Source organism: Peromyscus maniculatus, chromosome 9, assembly GCF_049852395.1.
Source record: "Peromyscus maniculatus bairdii isolate BWxNUB_F1_BW_parent chromosome 9, HU_Pman_BW_mat_3.1, whole genome shotgun sequence".
Classification (NCBI taxonomy): domain Eukaryota; kingdom Metazoa; phylum Chordata; class Mammalia; order Rodentia; family Cricetidae; genus Peromyscus; species Peromyscus maniculatus.
The window spans coordinates 36,151,492-36,167,590 of NC_134860.1; the positions used below are offsets into that span (position 1 = coordinate 36,151,492).

The 16,099-nt window shown below is 44.6% G+C and overlaps 2 protein-coding genes across 6 annotated transcripts in view; both read right to left on the reverse strand.

The window, feature by feature from the left end:
• The window catches only part of LOC143267305 (uncharacterized), a 40,367-nt gene extending 26,898 nt beyond the window's left edge, over window positions 1–13,469 (reverse strand). Inside the window, exons 1-8 of one of the 3 annotated variants that reach the window (XR_013042290.1) lie at window positions 13,218–13,464; window positions 9,277–9,429; window positions 8,997–9,159; window positions 5,915–6,110; window positions 4,650–4,763; window positions 4,363–4,500; window positions 3,595–3,683; window positions 421–1,489 (exon numbers count right to left, since the gene is read on the reverse strand). The gene's annotated coding sequence lies outside the window, so the exon portion shown is untranslated. Of the gene's footprint in view, window positions 1–415; window positions 1,490–3,594; window positions 3,684–4,362; window positions 4,501–4,649; window positions 4,764–5,914; window positions 6,111–8,996; window positions 9,160–9,276; window positions 9,430–13,217 lie in introns of those variants that run through there. The other 2 variants (XR_013042291.1, XM_076544620.1) reach the window with 2 other exon arrangements.
• Window positions 1–16,099, reverse strand: part of LOC121832237 (disks large homolog 5-like) — a 189,739-nt gene that overhangs the window by 86,611 nt on the left and 87,029 nt on the right. The gene's annotated exons all lie outside the window — the stretch shown is intronic.

Sequence of the window (16,099 nt, forward strand, 5' to 3'; positions counted from 1 at the left end):
AATAACACGAAATAAGGTTCAACAATAATTTTAAACTTAATCTTATTTCCTAGGTAGTTTCTTTTATATATGACAGGGAAGTGGCACCCAGAATATTTCAAAAATCTAGGTGAGAAAATTAACCTTTCCTAGGAACAAATCCCATCATAGGTTATCCAACCCTAAGTGGTCAGGCCATAAATGTTATTATCAAATACAAATACACATGCTGTAAACTTAATTGTAATACAGAAAATGTTTATCAAGTATAATTATATAAAACCATGAGAGAAAATTTCTCTATGATTAATGTGCCTTCTGATCCATGTAGGTTCTATATTAAGATTCTAATTTGTATTGTTGCTATGTTGTTTTAAGTGGACAGATAAAGTTAACTAGGACTTCTATTCCTTGTCAGCATGACACACAGACACATCATCTGAATACCATAACCATTTATTTCTTGTTCCCCAAATTCTTATGTTAATATCATAATATAAAACACAGTGTAATTTTTTTAAAAATCCCATAAACTTTAAAAATTACAACACTTCAAAAGTCCAAGATCTCTAAAAAACAAACAAAGCAAAAGTCTATTAGTTGGATCTGGTAAACAAAATTTAAAAAAAATTAGATATTTTCTTATTCCACAAGAGAAGAGCTGAAGCACAGAAATTTTCAGATGGGAAGAATACCAAAATCCATCTTATTAATTCAAATCCTACAGCCCAATGTCCAGCATCTGGTACTCATGTGATCTTCTGGAATCCAAATAGATGGGGCATTCCTCCCTCTCCAGCTATACCCTGTGCAACACATGCAGTGCAGCTTTTCTCAGGATTAGTCTGGTTCCACTCCACATCTGTGCTTCACCTCAGTAGATGTATCATGGTCCTGCCATCTGCAGTATTCTGTGACATTCTTTTCACCTCCTCTTCCACAGGGTTCCCTAAGTCCTGAGGGAAGGAATTTAAGTGTATATGTCCTGTTTAGGGTTGAGTGTTCAAGATCTCTTCCTCTCTGCATATGCTCTAGCTGAAAGTCTTTGTATTTGTTCCCATCTGTTAAAGGAGAAAGTTGCTCTGATGAGGGCTGACAAAGGTATTGTCTATGAGTACAGCAGAATATTGTTAGGAGTCATTTTTTTGCTAAGCTCCTTGAGCAGAACACTAGTATTTGTTTTCCCCATGGACCCTAGCCTATCAGTTCTCAGGACTTGTCCACCCATGCAGTCCTGGGTATGAGTTCCATCTCATGGAGTGGGCCTTAATCGAGTCAGATATTGGTTGGTTTCTTCCAAAAGCTTTGTTCCACTACAGCACCAGCATATCTTTGATGCGGTCACCATTGTAGCTAGGTTGGTGTTTACTTTTCTCTTTGAGAGTGAGCAGGGTAACTTCCAGTGCCAGGAAATCTAGTCCATATGTGGTGAGGGATCTGGGGAGACATAAGCTTGACTGATCCATGTTCAATGAGTCGTGTTGGTGTCATCTTCAAGAATAGCACCGTCCTATCAGTTTGGAGAGCAACCAATAGCCTTACAATACCTTGATTTGTCTCAGGTCCCACTGTACCCAATTGGCCAACCAATTGACTAAATGTAACCCATTGCCAGTATTGGAAGCTTCATTTAATGACAAGAGATATCCAGTTCACCTCACTCTGCCCTCTTCAACAATATTCTTGCTCCTCTGACCACCACTATCATCTTTTTTCTGCACAGGAGACAGTATCCCATCAACACAGAGTCTTGGAATAGATCTCAGTATACTACAGGAGGCAGGAACACCTCCAACCACCCTGGATATCCAAAGTTGCTGGTCTACAACCAGGAGCAGCTATTTCTCATTTGACATTATTCTTCTGCCAAACTTAGAGAATAGACAAATTTTTATCCCTAAAAACATGATGTATCTCTAGTTCTAATAGTCTAGGGTCTCTTGAAATATATAATTGCATCACTCGGGGTTTACAGAGAATGGCTACAAACCAAATAGGAGAAAAACCATTCATGGCTATTCATGTCTAGGTAATGGCATCAAAGGGATGAAATGTCTACTCATCTAGTGCTCAAGAATGCTAGCTAGTTTAATATTTTCTCTTTCATGCAACCAGTAGGCATAAAATTCAGGTGGCTAAGAAGTGATTCAGAGGATGACAGCACAGGCTGCTCAAGAGGTCTTGAGTTCAATTCCCAGAACCACAAGGTGACTTGCAGGCATCTGCAGTGGTGTCTGTAAGTCACTGTTGCTACTCTGTGGGTTCGGTCCTGGGTTTCTACACCAAAATGTGAGTTTTGCAACTCTGGGAAGGGTATCCTGACTACTTTGGAAGTCAGGCTACACTTTGAGCTGCTAAGACAGCTCTGACAGCTGGAGCCGTGATGAGACAGCTCAGCCCTGGAGGGCGAGGTATCCTGGATACCTGGAGCTGCGATGAGACAGCTCAGTACCGGAAGGGAAATTATTCTGACTGCTCGGGAGATTCAGGCCTGGAACTGCTAGGACAGCTCAGCAGAGAAGGGTATCCTGGCTGTACAGGTCTGTGGGATGGTCTGTATGTCAAATTGCTCTGATTGGTCAATAAATAAAACACTGATTGGCCAGTTGCCAGGCAGGAAGTATAGGTGGGACTAATAGAGAGTAGAATTGAGAGAACAGGAAGGTGGAGGGAGACACTGCCAGCCACCACCATGACAAGCAGACTGTGAAGACACCAGTAAGCCACGAGCCAAGTGGCAAGGTATAAATTTATAGAAATGGATTAATTTAAGATGCAAGAATTAGATAGCTAGAAGCCTGAGCCATTAGGCCAAACAGTTTTAATAATATAAGCATCTGTGTGTTTATTTTATAAGTGGGCTGTCAGACTTTGGGGGTTTGGCAGGACCTGGAGAGAAAAGTCTCTGGCTACACAGGTCTCCAGACACTTCTCTCTTTGGATAAGGGGGATATGGTCCAACTGGTATAGCACACAAGAATAGAAGGACAAATCCAAGTGCACAGTCAAGACCAGCTGCATCTGTGAAACACTGTGTCCCACCAGTCTGGGAAGGCCGTACCTCTGCTGTGCCTTATTGTTGTTGCCATATTTATCTCTGGTTTTCTTGATCTTCTCAGTTACCCTTTTAATCAATGTTTTCATTTCATGAAAAGATTATACAACACACATCAACTGTATGATCCTCAATGATTTGGACAGCATCATTCCACAACCTCCAACAATGGACACAGTGTGCCATATCTTAGCAACTGCTAAATACACAGCATCAAGGCAGACATGTAAATATTGGTTCTCTTCCACAGTGCTTGTAAGGAGCCGGCCACTCTAGGGAAACTGACCCTCTACTTAAAATGTAGCTAGCTCTCATTACACAACCTTTTCCCATGAGTGATCTTCAACCATATCTCAGCCACAGGACTGTGGGAAGAAGGTCAGCATAACTCTAGGGACTTTATGAGGCTTAGGTAGGAGTGGTTGTCTGTACTTTACCCTGAAGCACCGCCCCTAGTGAGGCAGTAGGAAACTGCAAGGTACCTGCCCCTGCCAGGGTGTGGCCCAGACAGAGACCCCTTAAGACCTGGGAAAAGTAAATGCTTGCTCCCTCTTTGATACCTCATGGTCTTGGATGCTGATGCTGTGGATCAATGCTCTCAGAGCTCTCCTGAGAACCGAACTGGACCATGACCCAACTCTCCTGGATTCTGCAAAAAAAAACCTCAATTATTATTTTTGTCAGTTAAACCCTGAATAAATTTCTTTGACTTTCAAATAGACTCCATGGAATTATCCCATTATCTGGCCGCCCTTTCCCATTAGGCACACATTTCCACACTCACATGCCTCCACTGTGAAGGCTTCTTTGGAAGCATTATCAATCACTGTGAACATCACTGTTTCTGTCCTATGGTTACAGCTTCTCAGAGTGCCTTGGCCTAGTCAACTCTTCCTTTTTTGTTTTGTTTGAGACAGGGTTTCTCTATGTGATAGCTCTGGTTGTCCTGGAACTCACTTTGTAAAGTAGGCGGGTGCCTCTACCACCCACTGCTGGGACTTAAGTTGTGTACCACCATACCTAGCTCAACTCTTTCTTTACATTGAGAAGATATGAGACATGAAGGGTAACGCTGCAGTTCAGACATCTTTCTAGATAGAAATGATTTCATTTAAGAAAGAGCTTTATTAAAGTAAGAATTAAAGTCTCAGATAGGGCTGGAGAGATGGCTCAGCAGGTAAAAACACTGGTTCTACGTCCAGAGGATCCAGGTTTAATTCCCAGCACCCACAAATTCAAAAACAAAACATAAACCAAGGTAACCCTCAAGGCACACAATGTTGAAGGCCCTCAAGAGGAATGGGAAGACAATGCAATGGGTTTCTGACCTGTGATGGAAAATGCTGCAATCTGAGACACATGGCAGTCACTAGTGACAGATGTTCAGAATGGCTGCAGAAGGGATATGAGAGTGGACGTGGACTGGTGACAGGGCTCACACAGTCTAGCTCTCTAGGTTCTTCCTCCTAATAGGAAGACAAGACATTAATTCTTCATGCTGGCTAGTGAGATACTGCCCAGAACACAATAAAAACCACATTAAGACCATGGCTTACAAAATGCAGTGGGAGGCACTTGACAGACCACATTTGCACCACCACAGGGCAGAGCCTACCTGCAGGAAGCTGTCTTGGCAGCAGAGGAACTCGTTCTTCTTCATGATGGCCTCAGTGGTCAAGATGAGCTCGTTCTTACTGAGAGCAGGTTCGCTCTGACATGGAAACACTGCCTGAGTACAGAAAGGACATGGGTTACATATACCTGGTGAGGGGGAGGGAGAGCACTAGGCAGAGGAATTTACCAGACATAAAAACACTCAGTGAGATTTTAGCAACCTGTGGCTCTCTCTGCTAACAAACTCTAGACTCCACTTTTCATCTGAAAATGAAAACCAGATAAGATGATACTCTGCCATTTTTTTTTTGTTTGTCTGAGACAGTCTTGGGTAGCTCAGTCTAGCCTCAAGCTCACTATGGAGTGAAGCTGGCCTTTAACTTGTGATCATCTTCCCTTCAAGCCACAGGATTACAGGCATACACTATCACTCCACTCAGCAATCCCCACCTTATTTAAAGAGTTCCACTCTAATTCATGAGTATGGATCTTTTACTTCCCAATTCAACTCCAGCCCAGATTTGTATTAAAAAGGAACAATGCTGTAGCCAGGTCTTGTGGCCCATTCTGTAATCTCAGCTACTTGAAAGCTTGCCTGGCTGCAGAACATATTCAAGGCCAGTTTGGGCAGCTGAGCAAGACCTTGCCTGAAAATAAAAAGTAAAAGAATAACGAAGGATCAAGGTGTTGTTCATAACAGAGCCCTTGTCCAGCATTCCCTAGGTCCAGGACTCAACTTCTGCACTACAAAAACCATCCAGCCAACTAAACATCTCCAGAGGGGAAGTGTGTCAACACTCCTCAAGCTCATGCGGTTTACTCAAAGTTTTAGTGCTTTCTGACCCATTCTCAACTGGTGGCTTCCAACTACTAGAAACAACTGAAAAACCAGCTAAGTGGAACCACCTCCTGCTGCTAGAAGATCTGGGTCATAAGGCACTAGACTGAAATCCAGACGACTCTTGTCCAATTGCTATTCAAAAAGATTGGTTCCAAATCACATTCCTGGCTACAGTATATGAAATGAGCCTTCTGTCCAATACCCTTTCTTTACAAAGCTTGTCTCTAGTCCACTCCAGCAGAAGAGAGGAGCCAGAGCCTCTTCCATTAGCATCTGATATGGACTAGCAATAGGCTCAGGAATGAAAACAGAATAACTAATAGCAGCAAGGTACCAATCTAGTACTGAGGCAGAGATGATTAAGTGGGAAGTGTGGTACTACAAACAGTATCTACACCAATGACAGAGCCCCTAGAAGACTGTACCCGCTAAGAGAGTTATGTATCTCAATTTGATGTTGTCCAGAACCCTTTTAAACTCCAGAGGCTCATCTTTGCCCTCCATGGCAGCAGGATCTAAGCCATCTCCTCCGTAGATGAACTGGATGATGTCACCAGTGGAGCTCCGCACTGTCAGATCATACTGGGAGCAGAGGTCTTCCAGGGATTTGACCAGCCTTCTCTACAGGAAGAGAAGGAGACTCAGCTGCCTGGGGAAGACTGCTTCATAGCACACAATTAGACTTGCCATTCAATTTCACGGTTACAGGTCATTTGTTTACTTGTTTGTTTGTTTTCATGGTGCTAGAGATGAACCCAGGTCCTTGTGTGTGCTAGGTAAGCACTCTGTCACCAAGCCACATCCCCAGCACGAGGTTACACTGAAATCACATCAACAGCACTTTATTAGACATCCCTGAAGAGTCCCTCCTTTGCCTGAGAACAGCAGGGCCACCAGTGCCTCACTAGCCTGTGCAGTGAGAGGCAGCTCATGCTCCAACCTCCCGTGATACCTGTGTCAAGTCTCCCTGCAACAGAAACCTCACCAGCCCCAAGAACTCTGCACACTGCTTTCCTGGGCTTCTTAGTCTTCCCACCGAGCTCCCTATGGTGCAAACTGGTTTTTATGCAAATTCAAGACAGGGCCCATGCAGACTTCAGTGCAGAGAATCAGATGTAAGCCCTCTTTGGGGACAGAGGACAAAGAAGCAGGGCTACAGACTATAGGAATTAAGGGCAGCAGCCATTTCTCAACTATGCTTGGGAAAACCTTCCTCCACCAGCCAGCAGTGTGACTCTGGCCTAGAGAATGAGAGACACCTTAGAAAACAAACTTGTTTTTCCAGAAACCACTGCTTCTAGGTTATCCTGGTGGTCTTGGAAATTCATACTGTACTTGTGAACATCCTATGTGAACATCCTAAGTCACAGCTCCTCACACCACGAGTGGAAAAGACATTCACAGTTCCTTTTGACAAATGTAGCACATCTCAAAACCAAAGGGCAATTCCCAGCAGATGTCCACAGCATCAGGGGATAACAAACAAGTACAGACAAGACATTGTCTGCACAAGGGACTCTGGCCACTATCTTACCCTCTTCACCTTTATCTGGCTCACTGGCTCATCAAATCCTCACTTCCACAGAGGGACAGACAGGACACAAAGCTGTATCAAGCATGTGACCCAACAATGTGGCCTGTCACTTTTAACTAGTGTCATAAACAGTCAAGAAGATGAACAATTTTGGGGGGCTAGCTTATCAGTTAATGCACTAGTCTAGCATTAGGGAGGAATTAGCCTGAGCTCAATCCCCAGCAACAGAAACACACATAGATTGTCTTTTCGTGCAACACATAGAGCTACTGATGCATCAGGGAATGGAAATGATCATGGGGTCTGGAAAGAAATCCTCTGCTGTAACCTTTAGAGAAACACAGAGGGTCAAGTTTTATAGTCATTTGTAAGTGCAGCAAAGAACCCTCTCACTCAGCCTTGTCACCCTGAAGCAATAATTCCTGGGAGCCATGGAAACGATGAATGATGAGACCTGACCAGTGGCATGGTAAGAGTCAGAGACCTCTCAGTAACTAGGAGGCAGTTATCACCCCCACGCCCCAGTCATGTTAGGAAACAGCTAAGGGAGGCTGAATGAGAAGTCCAGGCCACAAGATCAGCATCCCCCTCTAGAGGACTTAGACACTTGGGACTCTGACCTCATCTCTACCTGTAAGAGTACACAGGATAATCTGAGCTCTGTTATTATTTTGTTTCTTTAGTTCCAGAACACCAACATGTCTAAATGTCCTCTCATGCTGTCTCTACCTGACAGCGATATGGTAGAGCTGGTGAGATGGCTCATTGGTTTGGTAAAAGCACTTGCCAGCAGGTTTGAGGACCTAAGCTCCATCACTGGAACTCACTGTCTCAACAACTGACTCTTGAAATTTGTCCTGTGACCTCCACATGCACACTTGTGTAAATGTGCACTCACACTCAAGCATGTATGCACACACATACACTAAAAATAAGAACAGAATACAAACACAGTAACTGAATTACTTTATCCATCACCCCTTTAAACACTTAAAAAGCTGAGACCGGCACAGTGGCACAGGCCTTTAATCCCAGAGGATTCAGAGGCAGAGGCAGGCAGAGCTCTGTGAGTTCGAGGCCACCATGGACTACATAGTAATTTCCAGGACAGACAGCTACATAGTGAAACCTTCTCTTAAAAAAAAAAAACCACTTAAAAATAAACTTATTGAATATAGCTATTTTATAAGAATTGTCAAAAAAAAAAGAAGAATTGTCTCCTTAGAGTCAGTGAGATCCCATGGTGTGTGGAGCAGGGTGTAGGTCAGTGATCCAGTGTTTACATGCCTGGCACACATGGTCCCAGGCTGGATCTCCACCTCCGGAACAAAGAAACAAATGAAAACCCAACAACCACCAGCTATAACTATGACTGCACCAGTGTAGATGTTACAGAGGTTGTGTGTTTAACAAAGTGGAATGAGTTGGAGAGATGGCTCAGCAGTTAAGAGCACTGGCTGTTCTTCTGGAGGTCCTGAGTTCAATTCCCAGGAACCACAGTAAGGCTCACAACTGTCTATAATGGGATCCGATGCCCCCTTCTGGCATGCAGATGTATATGCAGACAGAGGACTATTTTTAAAACCATAAAAACAATGGAATGAGATATTTTCACAAAGCTGTGTGGGTTTCTGGGGACTTGCCTCTATATGTAGCATGAACTATCAAAATGGAAACACTGGGTTGGAAACAAAGAACTGGGCAGCTGAATGGTATTTACCTTCTCAGGAAAACTTAGAATTTTGGCCACATGAACTGGCACAGCTACTTCATCAATCCGGAGGTTGGGGTCAGGTGAGATGACTGTTCCGCCAGAGAAATCCACCCTCTTCCCTGACAGATTACCTCTAAATCAATCTAAATAAATCAAAACCAACAAGGGTTCCATGATATGCCCTGTGCTGTTTCTGGGGATCTGAACAGCCATATACTCCCTCAGTAGGTAACAATGGTAGATCTTGTCAGGAACCTACCCTGCTTCCCCTTCAGGCACTGAACAAAGCCTCAAGTCCACTTCTTGGGGGCCATGTTGAGGGGGATGTCAGAGAGCTCACTGTTGATGTAGAGGGCACACTGCAGCTGCAGGAAATCCCAGTCCTCCATGATCATCTGCGTCTTGGCTCCTGAGATCCGGTGCTATGAGTACAGAAAGATCAGAAACAAATCTGCTCTCTGAGTTTTCCTGCATTCTAGTGGGCTAACATCTCTAGATGCATGTGATGCAGAATGCACAAGTTAACAGGAGACACTGACCTTTTTAATAGCATCATTTAGGATCTCACCCAAAAGTCGGGTGAGAATCAAATCAGAGGGCTTTCCAGCTTCTGGGTTCATCAGAAGTAAAGGGACATCTTCAGCTGGGATGCGCTTCAACAAATTCAGAACAACTAAGGTATTCAAGTTCTCCTATAGGAAGTAGGAAGGAAGGGAGACAGGAGGTTAGTTTCCTCAGGGTTGGTAAAGTTATCTGTTGTGTCATGTGTTGGGTCCACACTGTCCTTGGAAGAAACAGGTGCACTCTAGGATAAATTTTAGCTTTTGCTGCTGCAGGGGAGTCAGCCTCTGTCCAACTGACTCACCATAGCTTTGCAAAGGGCTTTTTTATGGAGTACAATTCACACCTTTAGCAAGTCAATTTCTGCATACCAAAACCTCTTATCTGAAGCTCCCCAAAGAGACAAATGCCATAGCAATTCCCAGACACAGGACATCTCAGTTTGCTGAGTCCTCCCACAACCAAGCTCTGCATAGGCTTCAAACCTTTAGGAAACTCTCAGATAAGTTTTACATACTTCAAACAGAAGGTACTGGACACAAAAGGTAACAGTCACAAAAGGCAGATCAAAGCCAGGTGCCAACACTTTGGAATCAAACCAGCTGCAGAACTCTGCATACAGTTATCTATCCTTCCCTATGTTTGCTTTTCTGAAGACAGAATCCCATGCAGCCTCAAACTTTTTATGTGCTGGAGACTTGCCTAGGGCAAGCTGGCCAGTGAACCCTAGGGTTCTTCAAGTCTCCACTTTTCCAGAGTTGGGATTATAAACATACACCACCATGCTGGCTCCTTGACCACATGTGGGTTCCGGATAGTCAACTGAAATCCTTTTGCAAGCACCTAACTACTGAGTTTGTTTTCTTTTTATTACAATCAATTTTTTCTTAATAAGTTTATGTTACCTTTGAATTAAGTTGATTAGTGTAAGTGTTATGTTGTGGAGGAGGGGAAGGGCTCACAACACTCCACCCTAGCTAAGGAGCCATTGCTAGTTTATGGCTTTTAGGGAGGGGAGAGGCTCCTGGTGGGTTAACTGTGTTCTAGCAGATGACCCCATACCCTTAAGAGATGAGCAGCATAAATTTGACTTGGTGGGTTATTTAAAAGATAGAGAACATGAAGTTGGGAAGAGATAGGCAGTGGATCTGAGGAGATTTAGGGGAAAAGTAGGGTGTGAACATGATGAAAATATATTGTATGCATGTATGAAATTCTTAAAGAGTGACAAATATATTATATTATATTTAAATATGAATTACTAACTTATTAAGAATTCTGCAAATTACTAGAGATCTAAAAATCCCAAGAATGGAGCTGGGCAAGTGTCACACATCTTTAATCCCTGCTTTTCAAAGCACAGGCAGGCCACCCTGGTCTATATAGTAATCTCCAGGAGAGGCAGGACTAAATAGAGCAATGGTTCTCAACCTTCTTGATGCTGAGACCCTTTAATACTGTTCCTCATGTTGTGGTGAACCCCCAAGCATTAAATTATTTTTGTTGTGACTTCATAATTGTAGTTATGCTACTGCTATGAATTGTAATATCAATATCTGTGTTTTCTGATGGTCTCAGGTGACGCCTGTGAAAGGTTTGTTCGACCCCTAGGGGTCAAGACTCACAATCTGAGAACCACTGACATAGAGAGACTCGGGCTCAAAAAACAAACAAACAAATAAAAATGGTCATTATGTGTCATGGTTTCTACTTACTAAATTTTCTGGGGATTTTATTCACTGAGTCTTAAGTTTTAATACTGAAATTTTATACTTAAGTTGACTTTAACAAGCATTTTCTCTGGGGATCTAGGAGAGAAACAAAGTTAGAAAAAAGCATCTGAATAGCTCCTGCCCTTAGGACCCCGGAGCATGGAAGGCATCTGTGGTGCAGCAGGGATGACACAAACCAGGGGGAGGGGTAGAGGCCCTCACCAAACACCTTCCTTAGGACCCGCCTTCCTGCCATGAACAGCTCCCTACCATCTGAGAAAATAGGGTAGGAAATCTTAAAGAGCATTGAGAAATGGTAGGAAGAGAACAGAGGCCAGACCGCAGCTGGGGATCTGTCAGAGCTGGACAGGACACTGGCATGCCAGGAAACGGAAAGGCCAGAGGACTGCAAAGTCTAGAAACCACTTACTAGCAAGAGCAGTTCTCCCAGAGTGACACAACAGCCTGCCCAGGGGCACTGGGAACAGGTACAGCTATTCTCCCTTTCGTTATTTTCTAAAACACAAAAAAAAAAAAAAAAAAAAAAAAAAAAACAAAAATAAAAACACCCAACCAACCAACCAACAGACAAAAACACAAACAATTTACAAGGCCAAATAGATTATCTAGAGATACCATGCCACTTTGCATAAAGGAGTTAACATGTTCATAATTTAGTGTCTGTGAGTGCTGGGGGGTTGGAATCAATGTCCCACGGAGTGATGACTTCATAAAAGATGTAGAGAATCAAAATGACATGGAATGGTGTCGTCTGGGGGCCCAATGGGGTCTCCACAGAAAGCTTCTCCACAAAACTGACCTCCCAGCTGAATTCCAAGTAGGAAAGGAGCTCTCACATAAGGCAATTAGAAGAATGAACACTGGAACAGAAGACAGATCCCTGGGCCCACACACTCTGGGCATCATCAAGCAACCACATGCAAGCAGCACAATGGGGCACAGACAGCTAGCTAAGGGTACAGGATGGCTCTAGTAAGGCCTGCGGGGAGGGAGGGGGGGCAAGACTTGGGAATCAGGAGAGTATGAAGTGTCAGTGTAATAGAGAGCGACTGGAAGATCCAAGTGACATAGATCTAGTTTTCTTTTCAAATGAAGGGTCTTGCTATGTGGCTCTGACTAGCCTCAAACTTATGATCCTCCTGCCTTGGCCTGAGTGCTGGGATTATGGGCCTGTGCCATCACAATTGACCTCATCTGCATTCTAACAGTATCCTGGGGCTGCTGTGAGAGAAAGTATTTTAAGTGTATAGGGTGGGTGTAAAGTACTGGGAGGAGTGGATTCTTAGAACAGCTGGAGGTCACCCAGGTCAGACATCTGTTCTAGTGAATGTCAACCACACACATAATAATGTCCATCTCATTTCTCCTTTTTCGATTTTACACACTAAGCCTTTTTGAATCCTCTTCTCTCCATGTTCCTACACCCATCCTCAGGCCCCCACCCCCAGTTCAGGCCATCATCATTTCCAGTCTGGATTCCTGCCATGACCTCCCAGAAGGAGGAATCTTACTCAAACTCTGTCCTGGTCAAACACTTCAAAAGTCTGACACTCCTTGCAAGTCTCACACAGTGTAAGTCCCCTGCTTCACTTCTATCAGCCCACCCTGTCCCTCCAATACGCTTTTAGAAAAAGGCCTGGTGTGTGGTGAGCCCGGACTTATTATTATGTGTGCTCCCAATATCCTCTCTGCTTGTGGTTGCATTTGCCGCGACCATGGCTGATTTGAATACTCTCCACTAGACCAAGCAGCAAATGTTGCATTCATGCAGAATCTTTAGGGCCAAACACTGGCCTCAGGACTCTCTTGTGTTCTTGGAAAATAAACGGATCCGTGGGGGGAGGGAAGGAACCCTGAAAAATCATGGGGAAGGTCTACCATTTAATAATTAAGCTCTGAGCCAGAGGGTCTAGAACAGCAGCTTGGATCTCAGCCTGCCACCTAGCCGCTGTGAACCCACTTTCTGGCTGGCAACCTCGGGTCAGCACACACTGTGTCCTCGTGCCAGGGAAAAGTTCCTGAGAGGAGTCAGCGCGGGGCTTCGGGAGGTGGCATCTTGGCTCAGGACACCCGTTCTGACACTGCTCGGTCCATTCCACTTTCTCCGCTGCAATTCAGGGACCAGGTAAGATCTGAGATCCCATCCTGGAACTTCTCTCTCCGCTCCCTTCACAACTGTCCCTCACCTGGAACCCTCTGGGGCCGGGACCTCAGCCTCCGCCAATGGCCGCGTCTTCCGTTTTCTTAGCTACATCCGTCTCCCAGAACCGCTCTTTCACCATGATGCTGGCTGCTGGGCGCCCTTCTCAGGCCTCCGACTACAGAAACCACTGTGGCTGCTGCTTCCCGGGCGCTTCTGGATTTAGAGCTCAGAGAGCAGCCGCTGTCCCTCGGACACCGTAGAGCGCCGCCCCACGTGCCGCTTCCTCTTCTGCCACGGGGTCTGTCCAGAGAGGCTTCTCACGTGCTGCTTTGCGCCCTCTCGCTACACTGCCGCCTAGCGGCTCCTGCATGAAATGCACCTAGGCCCTGCTGCTTTAAAAAAAAAAATCCTCGTTTTGGTGGGCTTCTCAAAATGACAGTGAAGTACCGCACTTTCTCTATCTCAAGGACAGAAATAAATAAATAACAACAATGAAAAAAATCAATATTTTTTGAATAAAGAGCATTAGAAACCAAAATCAACCTGCCAAAGGGAAAAAAAAGACTGTTACATCACTAAATCTCTTACTGAAAATTCTAAGACTAAATTCTTTAATGCCAAATTCAGTCAAAACACATTCAAACTCAGAAACTCAGGCAAATTACCCACCAGTTTCTCAAAATACATGTCTGCCCCCACCCAAATCAAACAAAAGCTCAGTCCTCCATGATTTATAGAGAGGCACTTAAAGAAATGAAGAGCCTCTGTGATGTTATGACCAAAGACACATTCTAGAGCCAAACCCCTGGCAAGGCACACAAACAGCCAACTCGGAGGGCTTAGCTCACCTTTGGAGCCACACAGGGCCATGGTGAGGGCGCTGTTGCTCTGGTCCAGCTCTGAGAGGCAGGCACTGCCAGGGAGGTTCTGCATCACTGACTGCTCCTTCAGGATCATGGCCTGGGGGGAGGGACAGAGGAGGGGAGAACATGTAGTCTGTGGGGAGCCAGGCTCTGACTCTGCAGATCACAATCCTTCAATTCTACATTTATAGAAAATTCCAGAACATTTCATCAGGGTGTCTGATTTCCAATCAATGAAGTTTCCTGAGCTAAGACATCAAAAATCCCAAGCTGCAAAAAGGCCTTTCTTCTCTTGTTCTTAGTTCTGAGACTGCAGGTCTACCCATTAGTCTTCTTTCTGCTCTCTCTTCAAGCTGACTGTAGGTTGGGGCACAGTCCTCTGAACCACCTTTCCCCTAACCCCATGCAGTACATAGTCACTCCTAGAGTACACACACAGCTGGTGATAAATAGGCTGAGAATGGCATGAACTAGGTTACCAGCCAATTCTTCAGCCCTATTTTTGAGCCTCTTAATAGGAACATAATGGTTGTAGCATCTTAAGCATTCTGTGTTGAATGTAGGTGGTGGTACAGGGCACCTGGGGGTATCCAGAGCTGCCATCCATATCAATGAGCAGAGTCAGAAGGAGACATTCAAGCTTCTAGTAAAGGTGACAACCTGCAGGCAGTCATGGCCACCAATGGTGTAAAAGGCAACCAGATCACATCCAGTAACACCTATGAGGTACCATTGCTTCTGGACCCACAGCCAATACCCAGCAGTTTCCTGACCCTGGGATTTGCTTCCCCAATAATTACACAACAATCTACTTTGATAATAGAGCAGTGTTTGCTTTGTGCTTGTCAAAAGGGAAAAAGTAGGAGTGAAGTAGCTCCCAGAAGGGACTGCCTCCACTCACTCCTAGCTCTCCCTAGGTGGAGAAAACTCTGGGCATTGAAGGCTGCCCAGACAACCATAATCAACAAGATCCAGCCCAAGATGTCAACAATGGCATGAGCATCGACTTGAGGCTCATGATGCTGCTCTCCAACCTGATGACCTACAAGGTGTGAGAGAAAGGATGCTCCAGGTTGTCAGGGGCTGTGAAACCCACTGTCTGTCAAACAACCAGAGAGTTTATACAGCATAGAAAGCACACTTCTGTGAGGACTGACCTGGACAGGAAGTAGGTGTCACCACCAAAGGCCATTTGTGCTAATGGGATCGGGTGTTTCAGTAAATTCCCCATGTAAGAATTTCAAGACAACCAATCATCGGAGGTGAAAAGCTTGAATATGGCTTTTGTCCATGTCCTGAGTCTTATTCTACAGCAAAACTGGCAATTAACAACACTGGGATGCCCAGGGAACTTGGGTGATGGTTCCCTAACCCCTTCCTAGTGCTGCTTCTGTAGCCATTTCCAGAGAGTAGGGCTACAGGCTCGGTGGTAGAGTGCCTGCCTAGCATGCATGAGACCTGTGATTGATCTCCAGCACACACACACACACACACACACACACACACACACACACACAATGTAAATCACCTTGTTCTCAGGTGGGAGTATAAGGGGAAGTTGCTATGCTTGTTTGCCTCCTCTCTATACAGTAGTGCATTGTGTTTCTATGACCCTTTCCTGATAAGCCTGTCCTGCAGTAGAAGACATTATGGAACAAGAGATGTAGTTCAGATATAGAACAAGGTCAAGGTAAATATCCCTGAGACCCTGGACTCAATTCAGCACCAAAGAATAAATTACACCAGGTGGGGCCATGCCAGCCCTGAAGGAGAGGGTGTCTGGAAGTATGTCTACTTCTGCTTTAAATTTTTTTAAAGGTTATGGTATTTCACTGGATCTGCAATACAAGTTTATATCTATTTGTTGTATGTACATGTAGGTGCATAATCATGTGGATGCCCCTCTGTTTATGTGGAGGTCAGAGGTCAACCTTGGGCCCTCTTCCTCATGACCCATTGATTTTGTTTACTCAAATGCATTTATTAGCAAATATTAATTATGCATAATGTAGTTGGAGTTTTTTCCAGTCCCACCCTGCCTGCAGCCACTCAGACACAAGTA